The sequence below is a fragment of the Dipodomys spectabilis genome, unplaced genomic scaffold (genome assembly GCF_019054845.1).
Source record: "Dipodomys spectabilis isolate Male_0828 unplaced genomic scaffold, ASM1905484v1 ptg000045l, whole genome shotgun sequence".
NCBI classification, from domain to species: domain Eukaryota; kingdom Metazoa; phylum Chordata; class Mammalia; order Rodentia; family Heteromyidae; genus Dipodomys; species Dipodomys spectabilis.
The window spans coordinates 4,888,775-4,906,909 of record NW_024870722.1 but is presented as its reverse complement, the minus strand read 5'-3'; the positions used below and the strand labels follow the sequence as shown (position 1 = coordinate 4,906,909).

The window sequence follows — 18,135 nt, the reverse complement described above, 5'->3', positions numbered from 1 at the left end:
AGGAATTTCATTACCAAATCCTCATGAGTCTTCAACCTCAAGGAGAATAATCCTTTCCTTTGTCGGAGTTTTAAATTTAGAATAATCAGACAATAGTGAAGTATTCTGTTCAAAGCATTCCTTTTAGGCGACCCATCTATTATACACTGCTCTTAAGAAGAGATGAATTTGATTAGCATTGAACATTCAATGCGGGCTTTTTTTTTTTGCATAGCTAACACCAGGGAGAGATTTTTCTGAACGTTGTGCCTACTGTTTAATATGATTACACAGTCAACTTTTAATGATCTGTATTAATGGAACAGAAGCAGTGATATATATATATATATATATATATATACATATATATTATGTACATATATATCACTATTCCAAAATCATTTCTTTTGGCTTTGAATTGTTTTGTGATGCTTTTATTTACTCATGGTTTGCTTAGATAGTATTAAAGTTATATTACATTTTGTGCAGTCAGTTCTTTAGAGAAAGGGCAGTAGGAATGACCCAGGAGTACACAAGAGGCTGAGGAAAAGTCAGCTGGAAGTTAAAACTTGATTACAGATAATATCCAGCACGAATGATCTGAAGACTGAGACTCTTGGTTATTCAATATTTTAAAAAAAACCAACAATTCACTGCAGATGCAAAAGAAGATACATCAATCATGTACCAGATCTCTCTGAATGACACCTTATTCTTTCCCATCTTTTCTTTTGTATTTTAAAGTTTGCTGAAAGTGAATCTTTTAAAAATCCTACTCTGGTAACACTACCGCAATGTTAGTCTATGATCTTGAAAATGTGTTCTGGGTATCATGGAGGGGGAACAATGGGTAGAGGGGGACTGAGGAATGATCATATTAATGTTTTAAATAATATCTCCTTTATTTGTGATGGTGGTTACTCTCATCTTCGTGTTTATTTGTCTTGTGTTTAATGAGCAGCATTGTGAATGGGAGCCTTTGGGATTTGCAAAGTCTTCTCAGTTAAAAATATATTTCTGCATCCATACAGCAGGGTACCTGCTCTTCCTGCCATGTTTCAGCCTTCCTGTGGTTCATTTACCTGAGTGATGGGTGAAATTGCGTAGTTTGGGCCTGGAGAGGCAATGATGGCTGGCTCCTCACAGTCAGAGAAGTGCAGTGATGCTATGGTGTCAGGAAGGAAAGCAGATGTTGGCTATACCACTGGGTATGGGGCCAGCCCTGGTAAGTAGCCTGAGAGACTCTGCCTCAGCCTGGCCACCTACAGGTTGAAAGCTGTATTTCTTCTTATTGCTGGCTTGCCTACCTTTCTCCTGGCCAGGGCCCTGGTTGGCAGATGTTCTTATGCAGATGTACATGACCACTTCCTTGCCCCCCAGCTGGACACCGAGTCAGGGACAGCCTTGGGAGGAGAGAGGTGCGGCTCTTGTATGAAGACTTGCCAGTCAGTGTCACTAATAAATGTCCTAAAGAAGATCCCCACATGGCAGCGACAGAGCTGACTTCACATTTGCCACACAGATGGTGCCACAAAGCCAGATGCCCTTGCTCACTGCCTCCCCCCCAACTCCATAGTTGCTGACTGTTTTGTCATTTGCATATCAGGAAGCCTTCAACCTCTATTGTCCTCACAGGTCATCCTATGGAAGAGGATGAGAGAACCACTGTCTAAGCAGCTGCTGTGGATGTGGCCTGGGCTGTGTACTTTTACATACATCATTGAACTTTAGCCTCCTATTAACCTGACACTGCTGTCTCTGCCTCCTTTTATAGCCAGTGAACTTGAGGATCAAGTTATTACCACCCCGAGAAAAAGTCTACTTCTTTTATATATCTGGATTCTCTACACACACACACACACACACACACACACACACACACACACACACACACACACACACACAATGATACATCTAGCTTTGGAGTTTCAGGTAGCAGTGAGTGTTTGGAAGGCTGTGATAACAATCATACCATGTTAGTGACCATTGCCTGCAGAGGGACAGGTTACTTGGTCGGCAGTCATCCATCCTTCTGAAGAACCAACTTGGCTTAGTTACCTAGATCCTGATCTGTCACCCTGTGTCTAGCACAGCTTAGAACCCAGCAGCTTCTTTTCACTCTCCCTCACCACAGATGTCATACTTTTAGCCCCATTAGTAAAAATTTGAACCCATACAGGGAACCCCAATAGTTCCCCCCCACACCCGCCTTCTTTCTCACCATAGATTTAGCAATGCTGTATTTAGCCTTTGGGAAGATGTTCCCTTTTGCAATGAAAATAGCTTTCTGTGGTTTGTCGGGAAGTAGCAGTATTTTCGAATGTGTAAGATACTCTTTGAACATGGGAAGGAACACTTCTCTGAGTGGGTCTTGCTTCCCTGATGGTGCCCAGAACAAAAGGTGTGTGAACACATGCTTGGCAGGGCTAAGGGACAAGGCAGGGGGGCACATAATATGTTTCACACTTAGGCGATGTTGATGAAAACGTTCCTTTACAAAGTCCAAAAGAATTTTCTTCCCTCCACCGGAGGTGTTTCTAACCACTAATTTGCCCATGATGCCACTGGGCAGGCTGATGTCCTCGAGGAAGGAGGTAGGGCGGGGGAGAGGGGGAGGAGGAGGGGAGAAGGGAGCTTCTCTATTCCTATAGGGTAGAGATAGAGCCAGCAGTGGGTCGCCTGTGAAATCAGGGAGCTGTTTTACCTGTCCAGCACCTGCCCAGGAGCACCCCAGCTGTGAGAGTTACCAGGGAGTAGGCAGGCTGTCCTCATGCTGGTCAGGAAAGAAAATACATCATTGTGATGGATGTGTGGGTGGGTGGTCCAGCTTGTTCCAACAGCTCCTTTACAAGATCTTATAATAAATGTTTAGCTTTCTTTGTGAGCTGAGCTTGCCAGATGAAGGTGGAGCCCTTGGTATTTGTTCTTATATCTGTGTTGTCTTTGCAGAGGACTGCCTGCTCCTATAACAAATGCTGTTGGGGTGCTGAATGCAATCTCTATAAGATGCTGTGGGGAGGAAGTGGGTTCTGACCTCATGTCCCATAGGAGCTTAAAAGGAGATACAGGAGGACTAATTAGTTCCTCATTAAGCACTTAGAATGAGATACCATAATTCTCCTGAAAAGGTAGTCTAATCGCTGAATAAAAGGCCAGACATATTTTTCACATAACCTTTGAATACAAAGTCATTTTTAAATAGTTTTGTTTAATTTTTACTTATTTTTTTATTGTGAAAATACTGTACAGAGGGGTTACAATTACATGGGCAAGATAATGAGTACATTTCTTATCAAACATTGTAGCCTCCTCCTTTGTTTCCCCTTCCCATCCCTTCCCATCCTCTCCCACCCCCCCATCCAATCCTCCCCGTCCCCCCCCCCCCCCCACCAAAGTTGTAAAGTTCGTTTTTGACATAACAACTTGTACTTCTCATTGTTGCAATGGGTCCACCTGTATCCTTATTTAAAGGGCTTGTTTTTCCCCTTCCCCTCCACAAATTATACCGACATCAAATACAGTAAAAAATAGTTGTTTTTTTTTTGTGGAAAATGAGTGTATTTTAATGGGATCTTTACCTCTCAGTGTTACAAAATGTTTTTTTTTTGTTTTTTGTTTTGTTGCGTTTTTTGCAATGTAATGTTTTAACATAGTTGCTGATCCTGAAAGCTGTTTTGTAATCTTGAGCTGCACCTGAGGTTACAGACCCATTTTCCCCCACTGTATTTGCAGGCATCCAGCATCAGATCCTAGATCTTCAAATAGATTCAGTCAGTTTGTTGTTGTTGTTTTACTTTTGAGATAGGAGCCATATATATGTGCTTATATATATGTATATATATTTCCCCCATGGTGGCCTCAAACTGGAGAGATCCTCCTCCCTTGGCCTCCTAGGTGATGAGTTTACAGGTGTAAACCATCCCACCCAGCTAGGGTGATGGTTAAAACCACACTTTAAATAGAAAATAAACCATGAGCATCTTCAGACTTTCCTGACCTCTCTCTCAGTGCTGTCGAGCGAATGTGCATATGATCATATAAAATGATGCTTATTGAAATGAACTCCAAGAAATAGAAACAAGGTTTTTTTTAAATTGTACTGTTTGCCTGCCTGCTGGCTTTCTTTCTTTCTTTCTTTCTTCCTTTCTTTCTTTTTTTCATCCCCTTTTGTCAATTTTTTTATTCCTGTACCCTTTGTCTTGTATGTAAATTTATCTGATTTGGGAAGGTAAAGGGAAAGCACAGAAATGGTGGGAAAAAGGGCGAACCGATTCAGCAGTGCTACTCACTAGACACTATATTAAAAATGAACTACACAACTTAGGGAGGAGGGGAGATGGGAGGGGAAATACTGGGAGAGAATGAGGAAGGAGGTGACACTGTTCAAAAAAGAAATGTACTCATTACTTGAATTATGTAACTGTAACCCCTGTGTAAATCACCTTTATAATAAATTTTTTAAAGCCAGATTCCAGGGTGATTAAAAGAAGGCCTTATATAATTTACACAGTATGAGAATCTAGTCAGAGGCAACTTCAACTGAAACTCACCAAAGCACCCCAAACAGGCAACTTGACAGGTACTAACAGCTTGCTTGTTTTACTTGCTGTCACCAGTCCATGTTCCAAAGACATCTGTTGTGCCTGTGAAAGCCTCTTAGGCTTCCTTCTTCCTCTCACCACCTGCCTTTCAGCCGTTCCCTGCCTGGTGAGTTTACCCAGTAAGAAAGACACCAGAATGGAGAAACAGCCCTAGCCAACCTCTAGTGTGTTTCCTGGTGCCATAGTCTCTTCTACGTGCCTTGATGAGGGACAGCAGCCCTCTCCTCTCCATAACCACTCTAGTAGCTGCCGTTGTGTAGGGCCAGCCTTCACAGTCCTAGTGTAGTGACAGACTTACTATATTTCTTTGCCTCTCCTCATCCTCTTTGTGTGCTGACTTTGTACTCCATCACAGCCAGGGCTACTGGCATGCCTGGAGGAATAATGATAATTTAACAAGCTGATTTGGAGCCAGGATCAAACATTAAAGAGCCCCAAGTTCTGACCTGGATCTTATGGACAGAGAAGAATCTTTTCCCACCAGGCCAAGATCTGGCAAAACCTAACTACCAAGGTTCTTACTTTTGTTGTTAGAAAGAAGCTGAGGCTTTCTTTATCAATTCTAGCTCTCTGTACCTTCTGCTTCTCTCTCATAGTGGAGGAAATAAAATTTATTTTCACAGTTTTGGGTACTTGAAAAACAGCATAGGAGGTGAGCAGTTCGAGGTTCTGCATGCCTCCTTTAATACCTAGCGTCACTGCATGATGAATAAAGCCCTAGAGAACCTTCATACTATTTACTCTGTCCAGCCCAAGTCATTTGTTAATGGTGTTTTCAAAGGGGGGGGGAGGTAAAATAAACATATTTTAGGAAATACCTCATTTGTTATATTTGATAATGAATGAGGTATAAACTCTCCAGCATGTGAAAGAGATGTAGATGATGTTGATTTCTTTGTGAGCCTACTAAAAACAAAAGTAGAAGCTTTTGATCAAATAGGTTGTTTTCTAATTCTGAAATCATTGATTGGTTAGAAAAATTATGGGGTGTTCACTGCTGGTGGGAGTATCGATTGATGTGGTCACTTGGAAATTTTGGACACTGTTGGGTAACAGTGAATATTCATATAATGATGACTAGGCAGCCCCCAGGGAAGTTTGTGCTTACATGTATTATTTCTAATGGACACAGCATGTTTCCAACAGAAGAAAAAAAAACAACAACTGAAAGCTGAAAAAAAATCTTGACGTCCATCAATACAGGGAAATATATATATTCACACTGGGAAGCTGTTAAAAGAAACACTGAGATGAGTTAAATTTAACAAAGTCTACTTGAGTAAGAAAAATGGCTCTAAAACTGGGCGGCATTCCAGAACTAAGATGGTTTGGATTGCTCCATCTCTCCCCCTTATCCCTCACCCCCCTCCATATATAAAGGTTTTATTTATAGCCAGAGAAAAAGATGAGTTATACAGCAGCAATCTGATTGGCTATGTCAGCAGTGACCTTATATGGCTGTTGCCTAATCAGCTGATGGGCTGTGATTGGCTGAGACTCAACTTCTGTGATTGGCTAAGAGTTCCTTGGTTATAGAATTATACTCAAAGATTAGGTTATAAAGTCTTTACATATTAAGTTAAGATACAGTTTACTATGTTCATACATTGCTTTGGGTCATACGTTACCATCCAAGTTCAGAGAAGGAGTTGAGCCAAAATTATTTCAGTTTAACAGGACAACAGAATATTATGCAACAATAGGGAAGAACAAATTACAACCACCTGAAAATAATATATTTGAGAAACATTACTGTTAAGGAAAATGCATTACAAAGGACTACTGTATGACTGGATCATTTATAAAGTCTAAAATCAAGCAAAATTGGCCAAACGTCAGTAGCTGATGCCTGCAGTCATAGCCAACTCAGAAGGCTGTAATCTGAGGATTGTGATTTAAAGCTGGGTGGAGCAGAAAAGTATGTCAGACTCCAAAATAGTAGCAATAAGCTGAGCAGGAGGCATGGCTCAAGAAGTAGAGTACCAGCTAAGCAAGTGGGAGGCCTTGTACTGAAGAAAACAAAAGTCAAGCAAATTATACAGTATGTTTTAGGAAGTAACACAAACAAAATTTGGGATAGCAGTTGCCCTGGGAAAGGGAGGATATTTTAGAAAGTCACAAATAAAATTAATCAAGTCACGAATGGTTCTTAAATCGGGTGCTCAACCTATGAGTGTTCCAAACTGTTAGCTTATGTATTATATTCATATTGCATGCATTCCTTTTTTGCAGGTCTCAAATTGCACATAGCACAAATATTCTTAAAATGGTAGCATAGATGAGCATTTTCCCTTCTTGCTCCCATTTTTTCTTCTTTTTTTTATGAGCTATTTAAAAAACTTTATTTTATTGTAAAGATGCTGTGCAGAGGGGTTACAGTTACGTGAGTAAGGTAATGAGTAGATTTCTTGTCGAGCATTGTTACTCCCTCCTTTTGTTTTTCTCCTACTACCCCTTCCCCCCAACTTCCCCCCCCCACCAACTCCCCAGCCCTGAAGTTGTAAAGTTCATTTCCAACATAGTGTCTTGTGAGTCTCATTGTTGCAACGGGTCATCTCGTGTCCTTATTTCAGCATTTTGTTATTCCCCTTCCTCTCCCCAAATTAGATCAATGAAAAACAAGATGCAAGATACCAAAATCAAATACAATGACAACAGGGATATACCATAGCGGGAAGAACCTTCAACAGAAACAAAGAAAGTCACATAGTATGTTACCTCTTATATACCGGCCTCCATCATCTTCAGATCACTCAGGGGTGGTGAAATCCCTGGGCTCACTTGGATGGTAATGCTTATAGAAAGGCAGTAACAGCCAAGTGGAACCAGATAGAGAGGTTAGGATGTCTGTCTACAATCCAAAGCTCAAAGCCCAAAGCCCAAAGCCCAAGAAATCTTGGAACATAGAAGAAAGAAAAATCCACAGAATAAGGCTCAATGACCTCTTAGAAAAATCCATGTGTATTGTCCCAACAATGACTCATACTTGTGAATGTAGACCAGGCTGAATTTGGTAATTATGAGAAACTTGTTCTTTTTTCTGCCCACTGTTCTTTTCTGAGCAACATGGGCCTTTGGAGTGAGGTAGGAGTTGGCATGTGTGTGGTGTGATGATGTCATATGTACGCAGATGGGCAGATGGGCAGATGGTCACGGGCTCAAAGGTTGTCTTGAAAAATCCAAGGCAGCTCTGTAAGAACTTGGTTGATGTGGGAATAAGAACTGGAGAAGTGGAAAATGGAAATCAGGGCTGATGTTCTGTTCCTTGGCGGTACTGCTTTTTGTTGCTGTCACTCCTCACCCTCAATGTACTGGCCAGTATTAGGAAGCAGAGCAAAGCTGCCCGTGGAATTTATAATTCCTTCATGGATTGCTGACTCAAGGAAGGTGGGGCATGCGAGGGTTATGGAGGAGACTTTGTCTTCTTCACCATTTCTATCCAGTGAGTGCATGGGACCAACACCTAACTCATACTTTCCTTGAGAACACTCAGAGGCCCCTGTGTTAACTTAGTATTTGCAGATGAATTCTCAGACAGGAAAAGGTACAGCATGTCTGTTTTATTTTAAAAAAATAGTTTCAACAGCTTTTATGTAATGCTCATGCATCTGGAAGTGAGAATGTTAAAAGTTTCATTTCACTAAAAATGGAAAAAATAATTATACTTTAACCTTTAACTTTAACTCACCACAAGAGGCCTTTGGGGAGTACCAATGTGTGTGTGTGTGTGTGTGTGTGTGTGTGTGTGTGTGTGTATGTGTGCATTCAATGTGTGTTTACTGTGAACACATTATGTCCCAAGAGCTATGTAGGTTGTTATGAAAAATGCAGTGGTCTGGTGAGGATGTCTAATAAGCTCATAGTCTAGAGAAATGAGAGGGGGTAAAATACAGTACACGTGGGAATGTATCACGAAGGAAGTAATACCCAAGCCCAAGTGAAGGGACACATAACGAGAAAGAATAAGAAGGACATTCCCCACCAAAGGACTAAAGCAAGTCTAGATGAATTTTGCCCTATGGCTAAAATTTCACCAGATTTCATGGCACACACACACGGGTCCTCCTGATGATAACATTAATGATGAATCCACATAAAAATTGTCGAATTAAGGATTTTGTGGCTAGCTTCATCTATTCTACCCCCTTATTTTGTGTTGCAAAGAACACTATATTTACACACTGTTCAAACACTCCTAGTATTATAACCAATGAAGAGAACCATGATTCAGTTTAACTGTGGCTTCGTATGCTTGAGGGAAAACAATTGGAAGTTAGGAAGTTAGTTTTCCTGGCACATATTTTCAGGTAATTCTAAGCGCCTCTGAGAAGAGGGTTGAGCCCCAGTCAAAAATCTGACATGCTTTGTTGTTTGTCATTTATCACCGAGATGAGGTGAATTGAGAATGGAAATGTCACAACGTAATACTGTTAGCAGCTTGTACTTTGATAGCGCATAGTATGTCTAAAAGACATTTATATATTGACTGTATGAAAGAGAGAGAATAATATCATAGTGTTGTAAGTGTGCTTTGTTGCTGAGCCCACTGTGCACAACTACTGTTATGTTCTGGTAGCATTATAAATCACTTACATGATTTTTTTTCAAAACACTGTTGCAAAGTAACCTTGCCTCCTTGCCCTCTCTGCGTAGTCAATTTTATTAAATTACTGCAATTCTAAGTCAGAATCTTACCTGTCTGCTGTTCATTCAAACAGTTGATGGCAAATCCATTAGACAAATCCTTAGTACTTATTTATAAAGTCCTTTCACTCTGTACAGTAATTCAAAGAAATAGATGAATATGGATCTCTATGTTGGGTTTTAAGCAAAAGAAATAATGTAGATTAGGGCAGGCATTGGTGGCTCATGCCTGTAATCCTAAGTATTTAGGAGGCTGGAATTGGAGATCATGGTTCAAAGCCAGCCAGAAAAGGAAAGTCCATAAGACTCTTATCTCCCATTAGCCTGCAAAAAGCTGATAGTAGAGATGTGGCTCAAGTGGTAGAATGTCTGTGGGAAAAATGCCAAGCGTACTAAAAGAAAAAAAGTAAAAAAACAAAAGTCAAGCCCCAGTACAGGCAACAAAATAACACCACCACCAATAATAATAACAATATAAAAATAATGTAGAATAAATATTTAAAATAATTATAGCTAAATATTGCAAAAGAAATGCAAATCAAAACAACATTGAGATATCACCTCACCCCAGTTAGAATGGCTATAATCAAGAACTCTAATAACAACAGATGCTGGAGGGGCTGTGGACAGAAGGGAACCTCCTGTATTGTTGGTGTGAATGTGAACTTGTTCAACCACTTTGGAAAGTAGTATGGAGGTTCCTCAAAAGACTCCACATAGAGCTCCCCTATGACCCAGCAATCCCACTTTTGGGCATTTACCCAAATGATCACAAACAAGACCATACTAAAGCTACCAGTACAACTATGTTTATTGCAGCATTATTTACCATAGCTAAGATATGGAACCAACCCAGATGCCCCTCAGTAGATGAATGGATCAAGAAAATGTGGTATATATAACAATGGAATTCTATGCCTCCATCAGAAAGAATTTGTTAGGAAATGGAAAGACTTGGAAAAAATTATATTAAGTGAAGTAAGCCAGGTCCAAAGAAACATAGGTCCCATGGTTTCCCTTATTTGCAATAGCTAGTATATGTCTGAGACAAACAGAAAAGGTCAGATAAGTTGATGTTAGGTGAAATGAACCCCAAGATAAGTATTCAAATTTTTTTTTCTTTCTTGCTATTGTTTCTAACATATTTATAAGATGATTTCTTTGTGGTTTGTATGTCCCTCCTCCATGGTATAACCCCTGCTTTCATTGTATTTGATGTTGGTATAATTTGTGGAGGGGAAGGACAAAAACAAATTGTTTAAATAGGGATACAGTTGGACCCATGAGATGTACAATGAGATGTACAAGTTGTTATGTTGAAAAACCAACTTTACAACTTTGTCCGGGCGGGGGTGTGGGGGTGTGTGGGGGAGGCAACAATGCTTGATAAGAAATGTACTCATTACCTTGCCCATGTAATTGTAACCCCTCTGTGCGGTATTTTCACAATAATTTTTTTTTTTAATGCAGCACATAAATAGCAACATTTGTGATTTCTTTCATTCAATCTTACAGAGAATTTTTGGGCATAAAGATTTCTGTTAATGCCTTTGCCCCTCCACAGGAAGACTACAGATTATCCAAATAGTAGACTGACCTTCAGGTTAGTGACTAAAACTCTTGGCAGTCTGGAGGGTTTTTTGAGTCTCTTTCTAGCAGCTTTCAATGCCCTTATAGAGATAATCATGCTAATAATGTTTGAAAAAAATTAGCAACTAAAACTGCCATATTTGAAGCATAAACTTAAAAACTTGATTGCCTTAACTATAATGATGTGAGAGAGAGAGAGAGAGAGAGAGAGAGAGAGAGAGAGAGAGAGAGAGAGAGAGAGAGATCATGCAAAGGCTGTTTCTCTTTTTTGTGACTTTAGCTAATGTTAATTGAGGCCACAAAAGCTGCTGAACTCAGTGGGAATCTTGTTTTTATAATTACAGGTTCAAGTGTCTTACATTGAGTTTCTCCTGTCACCTATTGTACTCAAGCAAAATCTGTGGGAAAAGCTCTACTGGGAAGGGGCCGATTGCTTCTGGTCTCCAGTGGATGAAAGCAGATGGTATCGGTAAATATCTTGAGTCGCTAACCAAAAATGATGATCATTTAGCTATGTTTAGTGGTGGGCTATATTAATAGCTCTTCACACATGCACACACACACACACACACACACACACACACACACGCACACACACACACATATACATGTTCACACATATGGAATGAGTGTATATCTACCTGGCCAGTATTAACCTTGTATTTATTCTTCCTGTCTCTTCATAAAACTAGAACTGTTGAGCCAGGCATTGTTGGCTCCCGTCTGTAATTCTAGCTATTCAGGAAGCTAAGATTCACAGGACCAAAGTTTGAAGCCAGCCTGGGTAGAAAAGTCTGGAAGAGACTCCATGTACAATCAATCAACGAAAAGTTGAACTAGAGATGTGGCTCAAGTGGTAGAGGACCAACCATGCAAGCAAGCCTAGCAATTGCAATGCCCTGAGTTCAAATCCTGGTAAAACACACACACACACACACACACACACATACACAAACACACACACACATACACAAACACACACACACACATAGAATAGAACTGTTGCTTTTATAGTGGGAAAGAGATAACTTCTACTTACTTTGAGATCACCAATTAGGATAGATGACAAGGCATTGGTAAGAAATGGAGAATTCTGAAGGAATATTCATTGGCACCAACAATCAGAGAGTCGTCATAAAGATCAATAGAATCAATAAAAATATATAGTCCGCTAACTTTCACTATTCTTAACAGCATTGTTTTATAGCAGTAGATTGTTTTTTATACAACAGAATTTTTTTGGGGGGGAGGGGGGTGAGGGTTGGTCATGGGGCTTGAACTCTGGGCCTGGGCACTGTCCCTCAGCTCTTCAGCTCAAGGCTAGCGCTCTACCACTTGAGCCATAGTGCTACTTCCAGTTTTCTGGTGATTAATTGGAGATAAGAATCTCACAGACATTCCTGCCAAGGATGGCTTTGAACCACAATTCTCAGACCTCAGCCTTCTGAGTAGCTAGGATTACAGGGTTGAGCCACTGACGCCCGGCTTACAACAGAATTTTTATGGTTCTGTTCTACACCAGTGAATAAATATCCTAACATTCATTCAGCTGATCTCCTTAATCTGGCTATTGCGTCATTTATAATGTTTTTGCTTTTATGCTGCCAAAATATTCTTGTAGTTCTATGCTAGTTTCCAATATTAATGGCTTCTTTAACTTAATTGTCTATCAGCAGCAAATTGCTAAATTAGAGGGTTTTTTTCTGGTTTTAAGATTTTTGATACTTGTTGCCAAATTATTATCCAGTAGTTATTTCAGTTTCTATTTCCATTTGAAATCCGTGAGAATATCTACATCACACCCTTTTCCAGGGCTGACAATTCTAAAAACTAGAACTCTTTGCCAGTTGATTGTAAGAAATAGTGTCTCCCTATGTGCGCATACGTGCGTGTGGGTGCTGAATGCTGTATGCGCAGAATGGAGAGCATTTATTTTGTACGTCATACTGTTTTGAAGAACCTTCCTCTTGTAGACAGTAGCAGACTTGAAACTTAGCAGCTTTTGACATTTGAGAAGTAGTACTAAATCGAGGAGGAGTGGAAGAGCCCTAGGGAATTTTAAGTTCTTCCTTTTTGGCCAAGTATTTTTAGACAGTTGTGAAATAACTGGATAGCAATAATTTTCCAATGGAAAACACGTCTTTTGTTGTGCTTAAAAAGAGTAAGAATGCATTTAACAAAAAGCCTTCATGAACATGCATCTGAAGTTTAAGCTCCTCCTGAGCTTAAAGTAGGTATATACATGTGAATGTATGGATACTTTTATATGTGTCAAGTGTTGGGAACAAGATCAAATATAATTACAATCAGCCTGTAGAATGAATTGGTTTCAGGTCCCACTGGATGAGGCTGCAGGTCCAGAATGCCTGGGCACAGACTCCAACCCCACTGTTGCCTCCAGTTGTCACGTAGAACAAGTAAATGCAGATAAACATAGTACCCATTTCATGGGTGTTGCTTCAAATAAATACAATGACATGTGTAAAGCTGTGAAAGTCTTGTGGCGAGAAAATGTCCAGCAATGCACCAAAATGATCATGATAGATGTCACCAAGTATAATTCCAGTCTGGGAGAATTATTCTGCCCTTCTTTCTCCTCCTTTTCTTTCTCTCTGGTGTCTAAAAGAATGTCACAACTTCTGAATGACTTGCATTAACACCCAATGAGTGCATGTTCGGGGCAGGCTACTTGATTGATACGTTCAAGTCAGAGACTCAAAGCAACATTAGAACTCTGAACTCACACACCTGTCACCTGACTGGGGGCACATAGGGATGAGCTCTGTGTGAGAGCAGAGTTCCATTCTCACCCAGGCTGCCTCTCTCCTGGGTGGGACCACAAATGTCTGGGATTAGATGAGCTTGTAAGTGTCTTGTGAGCCACAGAAGGAGTGTTTTCAAGTTTCTGGCACCGTACATGAGCTGACTCAGCTGATTCCTCTCTTGTTCCTATTACTAAAAATGTTTCATTTCACTAAGTAAGTGAATGAACAAGAAGATAGAGTAAGAGACCCTCAGCTCTTAGACAATTTGGGCTTTGTCCGACATAAGCCCCAAAGGGAAACTGGGGTTTTAAATCCTTCACCCCTTTGGCTACATCTGAAGATTGAAAAGTGAAAAGGAGAATAAGGGTCAAAGAATGGTTTAGACTTTGGGAAGCCAATACAAGGAGACTGGACAACTTTAGCTAATGCCTTACAAATGGTTTCCCACGCAGCCAGCCTGTATGTGTGTGTAGATGCTGCATTCATTCCAATCTGAATTTCCTGTCTAATTGGAATAGCTCTGTATTTCTCAGTAAAAGAGGGGAACATCTGAATTCCCAATTAAGACATTTTAGTCTAAGAATGCCTCTTTAATGGGTCATAAACTATTCTCCTATAAGTGATTCTGAAGATGAATAAGAAAATACAAGTTGAGTCCATACACATATGAGTATTAATTCAACAAAATGAATGTTTGTAGGAGAGTGAACAACAAATACATCGGCAAATATAGGTCAGAAACAGAGTTTCTAATGTTCTTTCAGATTCCAGTGAGGCCCTTTCTGAGTGTGGGTAGAAAGGCCGAGTGTAACTGCAGTGAGAATGGAAATAACACAGCCATACGGAACACTGAGTATTTGGAGAGCACTTAGCTTCTTCCTCCTCCACTCCAGAATCAGTACACTCAAACAGAGAGAAAGAAACTATTCTCTAGCTGTGGGTTGCTGGCTGGTGTGCAGAAACACAGACATGTTGATTCTCAAAGGCTTATCAGAGTACATTTCTCTAGGGAGGCAGGAAAGGAGACAATATTATTTGAGCATTTCCAGCAGTGCTGTCATCACCAGTGTTTAGTTGTCTCCATTCCTTAAGCCTAGTTGTCCAAACCGTGTTTGTAGTCTTGCAGGAGAACTATCTGCAAGACCAGGCCAAAACATTTCTGAGTCTGAATTACTGGGACTCCATGGGAAACTTTAGGAGACTCTAAGATGTGGACAGTAGAGAATTAAATGACAACTTTTGAATTGTGACAAATGGAGACAATATCTTTCCACTCCAGTCTCATTCAGTCATTCACCACTCGTTTATTCATTTAGCTAATGCTCCCTTAAGGGCTAATTCTTCTGTTATACTACAAGGCTTTGGAGACACAGATTGGGTCAGGCCAGCATGGGCCCAGAGACCTTGTCTCCAAAATAACCAATATATCAAAAGCTGGCAGAGTGGCTCTGTAATAACTTAACTATACAGTTGTGTACCAGTATAACTAACTTTAGTTAACTTCAATTTTAGGTTCCAGATGATAGTAGTCCCACTGGTTGTCACATCTTGGTCAGTTTACTAATTGGAACCCTTCTTTTCAGCTTGGTTTGTGACATTTAACTTTCTTCCCTCCTTTTCTGAATCTGTGTAGGTCTTTTAACGAATAGAATCAATGGGATATTTCTTTTATCTCCTTGGGCCTTCAACATAGGTTTTGCAGATACTACATTTCTGGTTTTAGATTTACTATATATGATGGGTCCTTCCTGTCAACCGCCCTGTTTTGTGGCTCAAGCATCTATTATGGAAAAGCCAGACATTTTTCCTTCTCTTGACAGGCCAATATTGGTTTTTTATGCCACTCTACTACTGCCAACACACACCACACACACACACACACACACACACACACACACACACACACACACACACACACACACACACACACACACACACACACACACCTGTAGTTCATTTCAGTTCATTCTGGAATACAAGGCCTTTTCCCACTTACATTTCCATGGCTAAGAAAACCTATCTTGTTATACATTAAATAATCTAAAATAGAGATCTTCCCCCAAAATGACCTTGAACAGAAGTATGCTCTCCCCTTTTCCTCTGAACTTCATTCAATTTGGATATAGCATCCATAATTCAGAGCCATTTTGGAGGAAGGCAGCATTTTAAGGTACTTAATGATGTTTTTGTGGTAAAAGGAAAAAGATGGAGAGTCAAATGCTCAAGAGAGTACATAGCATTTTATCTGTAGCTTTTCTAAACTATTTTGGAGCACATTAAGTTTCTAAACAGAGTTTACCAGCCATTGGTGTGAAACATTTTACTTTTTAAAAGCTTCATAAATGGTAGGATTTATGATAGCAATGTGGAAATATTCACATAGTTGTGATAACTTTTATGAAATAAGGTAGAATACTTTGTCATGATGGAATAGAACATGTTCAAATGTGTGTATAAATGAAGCTTACTGTTTTATGTTTCCATATTGGGGCCCTAAGCCAAGTGCTGTGGGTTCCCTCCCCCAATCCTCTAATACATTGCTGTTGGCTTATGGTTGTGTCAACCATGAGCAAGAGAATGCTGACACAACTTTTCTCAAAGTGACAGGATTCTTTGGTACTTTGTGAATTACACCATGTTCTCTCAGTGTTTATCAAATGAAATGAAACTTTTGATGTATTTTCTTTTTTTATTGTAAAAATACTGTACAGAGGGGTTACATGAGCAAGGTAATGAGTACATTTCTTATCCAGCATTGTTGCCTCCTCCTTTGTTTCCCCTTACCATCCCTACCCTCCCATCTCCCTCACCATCCCCTCCCTCCCCCACCAAAGTTGTAAAGTTTGTTTTTTGACATAGCATCTTGTACATTTCATTGTTGCAATGGATCCACCTGTATCCCTATTTAAACAATTTGTTTTTTCCCTTCTCCTCCCCAAATTATACCAACCAACATCAAATACAGTGAAAACAGGGGTTATACCATGGAGGAGGGACATACAACGCAACAAAAAATATCACTTTATAAATATGTTAGAAACAATAGCAAGAAAGAAAAACCACTTGAGTCCTTATCTTGGGGTTCATTTCACCTAACATCAATTTATCTGACCTTTTCTGTTTGTCTCAGACATATACTAGTTATTGTAAATAAGGGAAACCATGGGACCTATGTTTCTTTGGGCCTGGCTTACTTCACTTAATATAATTTTTTCCAAGTCTTTCCATTTCCTAACAAATGGGGCAGTGTCATTCTTTCTGATGGAGGCATAGAATTCCATTGTGTATATATACCACATTTTCTTGATCCATTCATCTACTGAGGGGCATCTGGGTTGGTTCCATATCTTAGCTATGGTAAATAATGCTGCATTAAACATAGTTGTGCTGGTAGCTTTAGTATGGTCTTGTTTGGGATCATTTGGGTAAATGCCCAAAAGTGGGATTGCTGGGTCATAGGGGAGCTCTATGTGGAGTATTTTCTAAGTGGAATGATGAATATTCTAACTCCCTTCCTTCCTTCCTTCCTTCCTTCCTTCATTCCTTCCTTCCTTCCTTCCTTCCTTTCTTCCTTCCTTTCTTCCTTCCTTCCTTCCTTCCTTCCTTCCTTCCTTTTATTCTTCTTTTTTTGACAGGACTAGGTTTGGTTTTCATGGCATTGTACTTGCTAGGAAAATAAGAAGTCTACCACCTGAGCCCCACCCAGCCGTTTTGGTTTTAGTTTGAGTTTTATACAGGGTCCCGATTTTTGTCAAAATATTACAGGTGTAGGTTATGATACCTAGCCTAAGTATTCTTGCCATTTTTATTTTTTTGGTAGTACTGGGGATTGATCTCAGGGCCTTGTACAGGGGTTCTACTATGCTCACAGCTTTTTATACTTGCTATTGTTCATGTAGGGTCTTACTTTTCTTGCCTGGACTGGCGGAACTCCATACTTTTTGTTGTTGGGATGGAATTTCATGAACTTTTTGCCTGAGTTATCCTCAAACTGTGACCCTCCTGATCTTTACCTATCCACTAGATAGGATTACAAGTCTGAGCCACCAGGCTTCCATCTCTAATAGAGATAGAAGGGAAATTGAAGGTCATTTAGACCCTTCTCTCCCTAACTCAGGAGATGCCACCCAGCATCATTAATACATTTCATTTAGCCAGTACTCAAACAGTGGTTTTTTTTAATCCATTATTTGTTGAAACTGTCCTTGTAGGATTTTAAAGTAATGTACCAAAACATCTTAAGAGTAATGTTTTAGGTTTGGGTTGTTTGTTTTTAGGTTTTCTTTATACCAAAGCTTTAACTCAGGGTTGTTCATTGCCTTACTTCCTTGGCTGTTGCTCTACCCCTTCAGCCATACCTCCAATCCAGTTTTTTGCTGGTTATTTTGCCGATGGAATCTTGAAGACATTTGAACCATGCTCCTCTGAATCTCAGCCTCCCTAGTAGCTAGGATCAGTGATGTATTAAATGCACTGGCACCTGGTACTTTGCTTTTGTATTTTGCTTTGTTTTATTTTTAGCTAGCAGAAAGAATTCTATGCCAGGCAGTACTATC

General features: G+C 39.9%; 1 protein-coding gene across 1 annotated transcript in view; it reads left to right on the top strand.

Annotated features, from left to right (window-relative positions):
- The window catches only part of Atxn1 (ataxin 1), a 407,118-nt gene that overhangs the window by 155,270 nt on the left and 233,713 nt on the right, over positions 1 to 18,135 (top strand). The window contains exon 5 of the mRNA XM_042678587.1: positions 11,159 to 11,283. The gene's annotated coding sequence lies outside the window, so the exon portion shown is untranslated. The remainder of the gene's footprint in view (positions 1 to 11,158; positions 11,284 to 18,135) is intronic.